The sequence below is a fragment of the Narcine bancroftii genome, chromosome 8 (assembly GCF_036971445.1).
Source record: "Narcine bancroftii isolate sNarBan1 chromosome 8, sNarBan1.hap1, whole genome shotgun sequence".
Classification (NCBI taxonomy): domain Eukaryota; kingdom Metazoa; phylum Chordata; class Chondrichthyes; order Torpediniformes; family Narcinidae; genus Narcine; species Narcine bancroftii.
The window spans coordinates 78,775,222-78,783,447 of NC_091476.1; the positions used below are offsets into that span (position 1 = coordinate 78,775,222).

Consider the following 8,226-nt stretch of genomic DNA (forward strand, 5'->3'; position numbering starts at 1 on the left):
TATTACATTAACATGGAATGCTTTTTGACCTGTTCCAGAGACTCTCAGCTCAGATGATTATTGAGCAAAAAGGCTCAGTGCTCCACTCCTTTCTCCGTATCACTCACAAGCTGGGCCACTCCTCGCTGGCCGTTTATTGCCCCTCCCTCCATTTATTAGCCCATGCTAATTAATTATGTTTTTCAGTCGCTCGTTCCTTGCTTCACCTCCACACTAATCGTTCACTTCACGTCTTTCGCCCAAACTAGTCCAGATACCGGAAAACACATTAGTTTATTTTCGGGTACTGATGCTTGCTGTTAGCTACTACTCCTATCTTGAAATAATAAACAATGCACATCGTTGTTCAAAATAATAACCTTAAAATAGTTTTTCTTTTTTCCAAGCTTTATTTAAAATATAGAAACAACATGACAAACAGGATAGTAATAATAATTAAAAATTTTTTTACAAATATATATATATAAAATAAATAAAACAACAAAAAATAAAAATGATAAACAAAATAAGCCCTCCCCACCCTCCCTGCCCTTCAGCCAACTCCCTCAAGGGAAGCAAAAAATATATAGATTATATATAAATATTTTAAAAAAATTATAAATGTAAATAACATTTCAAAGTATATCTAAATGCATGTATTTCAAATACGGAGACCACTTACTAAAAAAAAAATCATGTAAATAATAGGTAATTTTTTCCATGACAATACAAACTTTCAATTCATTGTGACAGCGTAATTTTTTTTGATCAGTATCATCTTTGCAAGTACTAGCAATGCATTGATGTGCGACTGCTTACACCAAACGTATAAAAGCAATTTGAATTTTGTCCAATCCCATTCCACTCTACCAATACAAATTTCCAAACAAAATTAAATCGTTGGAACTAATGATAACATAAAATTATATATATTTTTTTTACAAAATTTCTTGATGAAATGATTGAACGTCCAAACGGCATGTAGGAAAGTTCCAATACATGAGGCACATCAAAAGCAGGAATCCAAATTACTAAACCCATATTTTTTTTTAGCTTTTCCCGGGTCAAATATTAATGCTGTAAAAAATTATAATTAACAATTGCATATCGCACATCAGTCAAAGTAATTACATTTTCTTGACACATTGTCGCCCAATCATCTTCTGGAAAAATAAATACTAAATGACTCATCCATTTAAGTTTAGATTTCTCCAAATCAGACTTATCTATATTAACTTGTAACCAATTATACAGAAGTGAAATATAACGCTTTTTCAGTAAACATAAAATCAATTATTCAAATCTCGATAAAATTTGTAAAACAATCTGTCTACCATAATTATTTTTTTTCTCAAAAATTTAAGATGATAATAAACAAACAACGAATTTACAGGTATACTAAATCTCTCAATGGATTAATATAAAGAAATTGTCCGTCTTCTAAACAATCTTGTCTTGTCTTTATACCTTCAGAGACCAAAATTAATAATGATCATTAAACGTTAAAAAAGGAATAAGCTGAATATTAGACAATGGATTTAGAATTGAAAATTTATCTTTCGACCGTAACACCCTTTTTTAAATCCAAATCTTTAACACATTTTTCAATATCGGCATATCATATTGCTGTAATAAAATCAAATTACAGCAAAATATCAATTGATGTATGTCAACCTTAGAAATACACACCATCTCTAATTTTGCTCAGCTAGAAGGCTGATCTAAATCAAACAATATACTAACAAACTTCAACTGGGATGTTTCATAATAGTTTTTAAAAATGTTAACTGTAGTTCACCCAATGCATACTCCCATGTAAATCTATGCAACACCACTCGTGCTAATTTATCTTACCATAAAAACACTCTCTCCGTTTAATTCAATTCTTGAAAACAATCCCATTGGAAGTAAACAAGGTATTGACTGACATAAATATTGAATTTGATGAAAAGTATTCATTTCAATACAATTAACCCAATCAATCAATGTTGATGGAAGATCTTTCCACTTAATCAAATCTGATTTAATCTGTCTTAATATAGGCACATAATTTAATTGAGATAATGATTGATAATTAGTATCCTTAAACATGCCTAAATATTTAATTTTACTTGTCCACCTTAATTTTATAATAGTTTTAAATTCAGAATAATCTCCCACTCCAACTGGGTAAAATTTCACTTTTATCCCAATTAATTTTATATCCCGATAATTCTCCAAATTTCGACAAACAATCTTAAGATTGTTTCAACAATCGTTCTGGTTCCATCATGTATATCAACACATCATCTGCAAATAATTTAATATTCTGCATTCTTTACCATCACCCTTCTAATTTCTTCATTTTGTCTAATAGCCAGAGATAATGTTTCAATACCCAATGCAAATAATCTTGGTAACAATGGTCAGCCGTGCCGAGTTGAATTAGTCAATTTAAATGGTAAAGCAATCTCTCCCTCTGTCACCATCCTAGCATTTGGGTTCGTATATAAAGAATTAAGCCAACCAATAAAAAAGGGTCAAAATTTAAATTTCTCTCACACTTAAAATTAAAAAAAATCCCAATCGACCCTATCAAAATATTTTTTGTTAATCTTTTGGTATGCGTTGACCAAAGTAATTAATCGAAATATATCGTCTGATGTGTTTCTATTCTTAATGAAACCTGTTTGATCGATATGTACCAGCTTTGGTAAATATTATCAAGTCTATTAGCTAATACTTTTGCAATGATTTTATAATCTACATGTAATAAAGAAATAAGTCAACATGAAAACACTTCTAATGGAACTCTATCTTTTTTTGGAACATGATTCTGGTAACTTCTGATCTTCATTAACTTGATTCAACACTTCTCCAAATACAAAGGAGAAATCATCATAAAAATGTTTATAAAATTAGTTGGCATTTCATCACACAAGGTATACATTTTTATTTTCATCTCCATAAATCCTTGCTTCATCTGAGTTAATATTTGTTTTGACATATTGTCCATTTGACAATCAATCCCATCCAAAACAGTGAACAATGAATCCATTCCGGATTCGACCCCACTTTTTGAGGACTACCAGCTTTTACTACAGGCTTCTCCTCCTGGACAAGTTCCAATAAGGAGCATTACTCTTCTTCCTCTGTCATCGAAATTCCTTTAGCTGAAGGGCTGCGGGTCTGGACACCCGACTGGGAGTTACGGCTTCCCTAGAGCCCATACTTTGTGCAGGAATTGTCGGACTAGGGATGCCCCAGAAAGCCAGGAAAATCCACCGAACGCTCCGACTCTCCACGTCGTGTCCCGGCGCCGCCTAGCAGGTTTTTGGATTCCTTGTCGACCGTGCCGCCCGTGGGCATGGCTTCACTTCTGCCGTGGGACATGGCCGAGCTTACCAAAGTGTCTTCGCCATTTTGCGGAGGTAGGATCGGCGCCGAGGTTAAACTGGAACGGGCTGGAGACCTCTGAGGCTTGGAGGTTCCCAACGACGATTCCGTGGATTCAGCTATGCAGGTCGGTGTCAAATCTTCTGCACATTTTTATCACTGTTATTTAAACAACTCTAAATATTGTTTTAACCAATTTTATGTTTTTTATTTTTTTTAAAAACGGGTAATTAGTAATCCAGCTGAGGAAAGGTAGAATACACATCTTTCTTCCATGCCATCGTGCCACGCCCCTATCTTTAAATAAGTTCTAATGAATAAATAAGTGTTGTTCTAAAAATATCAAAAAAGGGAATTGAAAAATAAACAAACCAACGGAAGAGAAACGATTAAAGAAAAATTGGTTTCCACAAAATAAAAAAAATAATAAGAAAACATTAATTAACCTCATTGCGCAAAAAAAAATTATAATCAGACAAATATAAGCAGTCAAACAAGAACTGAATTAATATGACTAGAATGAAATGCGGCCAAACACTGATAACCAACGCTTTACTGAACAACTGAAGCAAAACTGAATTCCTTTAGAACCTGCTGAATAGCCTTGGAAGTATTTACCTATTTCGTTGATTTTTCTGGTAAGGTTATGCTAAACCAGGCCGGAAAAAATAAAAGCAGTTTTAAAACCACCTTTATTAAGGTGAGAAATATCTTCATTGTATTGTATGATTTCCATCATAACCTCGGCAGGATAATTTTCAACAATTAGAATTGTATGATTTTGGTACGATTCCCTCGATGACTGGATTCTCGTAGAAGTTGATCTTTAATCTAAAAACGATGGAGACACAAAACAATTGACGATGTTCCCACCTGTTGCTGAAATTAATGCTCAGTGGACAGCTGGTTCATTTCAATGTTTCAGATGAGTATTCCGTTCCTATTTGATCAATGAATCTTTATTTTGCGATAGGTACTGTTTATTACAATTGAAGTGATCAAGGGAATAAACTCAAATTATCTTGTCATAGTAAGGATGTTCATCCATTTAGTGATTTTTTTTAATCTTAGATGCCTTCCCGATTCATACGTTTGGAGATGTCCTATATTAGGAAGATATTCAATATAATTTATTGGCACCTCAAGAGAAAATTTATCTTTTAAAACATTGATCGCCAGGTGAGCAGATTTAATAAAAGAGAAACATGAATTTTCATCCACCCATGAACAGTGGACACATGATTTAATGACATATCTAAATTTAGAGAATATCGGCAATTATATTAAGATTAAAAGTTTCAGTTTGAAAATGTATGTGGCCCATTGCTAGTAAACTATTATAATTTGTAGAATCAGGTGATGTATGCTCTACTGCTGATCCTTCCATCTTCGAGAGGTCGCTTCTTGATAATTCTTTGTATTTCTCATTTAAACCTCGAGAAAATAAGGGTTCGATTAGTAATTGCTCTTGTACTTTTTCATTTATATAAATGGCTTTACGGTGTTTATGATGATTATCCTAGATGATATTGATTTTATATGTTATTAAGGTATAAACTTATTATATATAATATTTAACTTAACTGGATGTATAAGTATTTGAACAAACAAGGACATTTAACAATTTGGGTTGAAATTTAAAAATTGTCGTGTTGTGCATTTAGTTTAATTATATTGCTATGTTTATGCAATTTTGTTATTAATATTTTGTATACAGAATTTATGTTAAAACCAAAAATATTTTTAAAAAGAATGAAATGCTTGGTTAGGTGGGCAGCAAATCCTGACCAAACACCTCGTGGCGAAACAACAAATAATTGGGTAAATTATCCAAACTCAGCTTCTTCTTTTAATCAGATTATTCTTAATTTGTTTCTTATTCTCCTCGCCCCAAAACCCACAGATTTCTTCAGTTACACTGCTTTAGACCTTTCTAATTCAGCTTTACTTTTCTTAAGTCTTGAAGTTGAGCATCGAGAAGATCAACTGAACATACAAGTTATTTAACTGTCCATCGTGAATTTCAATAATGGTCTGTAGGCCATCAAATATGCTAACAACCTGGATGATTGATGCTTTAAATTCTTTTCCATCGTGTCTGGATTCTTTACTTCACTGAAACATTCTACAGCCGTAGAGATGGATTCCACAGCGGCTGAGGCTTCTTCCTCTTTCATTCCCGCCTTGGCACCTCATACAGCCATGCTGAACTTGTTTACATACAATTCTAACCATGTGAACAAATGAAAAGGGTAAAGTACGTTTGCGAAATGTGTATGGGTGCATTAAACATTAAAAAGGTTAAGAGCAACTAATGAAGGATGTTACCTCAAGAGCTGCTCTCCACGAAGTACAAACTTTATGCTTGAAAGTTCTTCCACATACCTCGATCATCCGTAGTGGAAAACAACTTATCACATTCCACGTTTTTTAATTCATTTATCATTTCCACAAATGTGGACATTCACACATTTGAATCGCAAACTGAGGCCTAGATAAATCCCTCTACATAATTAGTTTGAGTCTAATGGCTTAGCTAAAGTGGTCCCTTCACACACGTATGTCACATGTCCTGTCTCGTTCCCAGATTTAAATCCTCTATTGATCACTCTCTAATTGGTACCTCTATCTATAGATTTTGAAAACTTCCATACATCACAGTTGACAAACTCCACGCTATTCAGCCCTTCATTGGTGTGTTAGTCAATAATGTAGAACATCAACATCTCCATATATAGCACTATCATGACAGTTGTAACATTTATAATGGATGGACCAGTAGTTGTTCAAAATTGAAGTTGAAACCTATGTTGAATCTAAGAAGTGTAAAGCACTGACAGTGTTATTTCTCTTACGAGATTATGGTCTAAAATGTTCCACGGTCTATAGATTTCTTGTGTGATGCAAAAGGTCAATCAAAGGTTTACATGCATATGGTCAGACCATCAGAAAATCCACATGGGCAAGATATATCTAAGGTTTTCTTTATGTGCCTTAAAACTATCATGTTCCAAGATACTTTGCAGGTTGATTCGCAATTATGGGAAGAAATTTGTCAAAGGAAAGTCTATTAATAACTGACGACAATGCATGAAAACACAATTTATCATAAACGTGGTAACTTGGTGTGATAGTATGGATCTATCACCAATCTACATAGCAGTATCTAGACTGTGCTTACAGCGATTGGCTGAGAGCTTAGCCACACCTACTGTCTTGGCCTTAAAGTGTTGTGTCCCTAGCCAGGTCAGATCATTCCGGACTGGTTGGCCACCTGTGAAGAGCTCCTGTCTTTTGCTAATAAAAGCCTTGGTTTGGATCAACAAGTCTTTGATTCTTTCGACAAGCACTACAATTTTATTAGCAAAAGAAAAAAGAATTTTTTTGTTAAAGGGATGGAGCGTTTGACTCGGCAGGCGTCTAACAGCATTGCTGTCTATGGTGTCCTTGAGAGTCTATGAGAACATCCAGGATGAGACCACTTACACTGCAGCAATAAAGGTATTGAAATAACGGCATGATCAACCGGTGAACAGAGTTCATGCCAGGCTCGTGCTTGGGTCGAGGAAGCAACAGCCCAGCGAGTCCAGCAGGGCATATTTACAAGTATTAAAAGGATTGGGCAAGGACCATAACTGTGTGGACAAAACTGCTGCCGAGATTACAAGCGACCTCGTCCTGGATGCCTATGTGGCCGGGCTCTGATCGAACAAAGTGAGGCTGCGCTTGCTCGAGCAAGGGGTAGAAAATCTAGAGGACGTGCCCCAGATTGTGATCACAATGGAGGATGCAGCCTTAAAGTCCAATGAGTTCTCTAGGGACTGGACCCCTCGTTCTGATGTGAGTACCACCCTACCCTACCACCCCCAGATATACTGACGGCCTGTAGGCTGCTGCTACACTGCCCCCTGCGAACCCAAGATGTTTTTTGTGCGGGAGGGACAAGCACAGCATGTCCCAGTGCCCAGCAAGAATAACCAGGTGCCAGAAGTGCCTTAAAAAGGCCACTTTGCTACAGTCTGTAGGTCTAAAATGGCCACCGGGAAACACAGTGCCTCGTGTGAAGCCCAACCGCCACTATCCCATTCAAATTCTTCTTCCACAGAGCTCTCGTCCAATGAGAGCGAGGGCTCCCCTGCACCGCAACGCCTGACGTCACGGAGACGCCGAACACAGAAGGGGCAGCCCACCCCGGCAACCATGGTATTGGCCCTCTCCTAGCCCCCGTGCGGAAACTCGACCCGGCCTCGGTCCCGACCGTGGCAACCGCTGCTGCTGCCGCCGACACAGCCACCCCCGGGACCGACGCTACCGCTGCAGCTGCCACAGCCACTGCCACTCCCGCGGCAGAGGCTACTCCTGCTGCTACCCGCTCCCCGTCTGCCGCTGCCTACGCCGCCGCCGATGCGGCCACCAAGACCGACTGGGGACCCGCCGCGGCCAACCAGGTACTCACCCTAGCGTCCATCGCTGACGACCGCCGGGGGCTGACCGCAGCGACCGACGACCTACACACCACCAACTGCAAGCAACTACAAACCCCACTACTTACCTTTCATCCGCCGTCACCGCCACAACAGCACTTCCGGGAGGTCCTCACCTGCTCCTCCAGCGCTGAACACGTCTATTACGTCATCCCGTTGTTTGACGTCATCCCGTTGTGTGACGTGATCACGCGGAACTCCCCTGTCAACTGAATCAGTGGCTGCTTGTATAACACTAAACCAGCAATGCTCTCATCCCCTCACTAAAGCAATGGAACTAATTAAAGTGCATGGACACTACACAAATTGCTTATTTGACTCTGGGTTAACTGATAGTTTTATCCGGCCAGATCTGGCTCTCCATTGGGGACTTGACATTATCCCTGCT

General features: G+C 37.7%; 1 long non-coding RNA gene across 1 annotated transcript; it reads right to left on the bottom strand.

Annotated features, from left to right (window-relative positions):
- Nucleotides 1-620: 620 nt before the first annotated feature.
- LOC138740937 (uncharacterized) lies at nt 621-7,981 on the bottom strand. The gene is made up of 3 exons (XR_011343213.1): nt 7,907-7,981; nt 5,416-5,581; nt 621-1,446 (listed from the first exon to the last, which is right to left on the bottom strand). It is a non-coding gene; the product is annotated as an uncharacterized lncRNA (long non-coding RNA).
- Nucleotides 7,982-8,226: the final 245 nt, after the last annotated feature.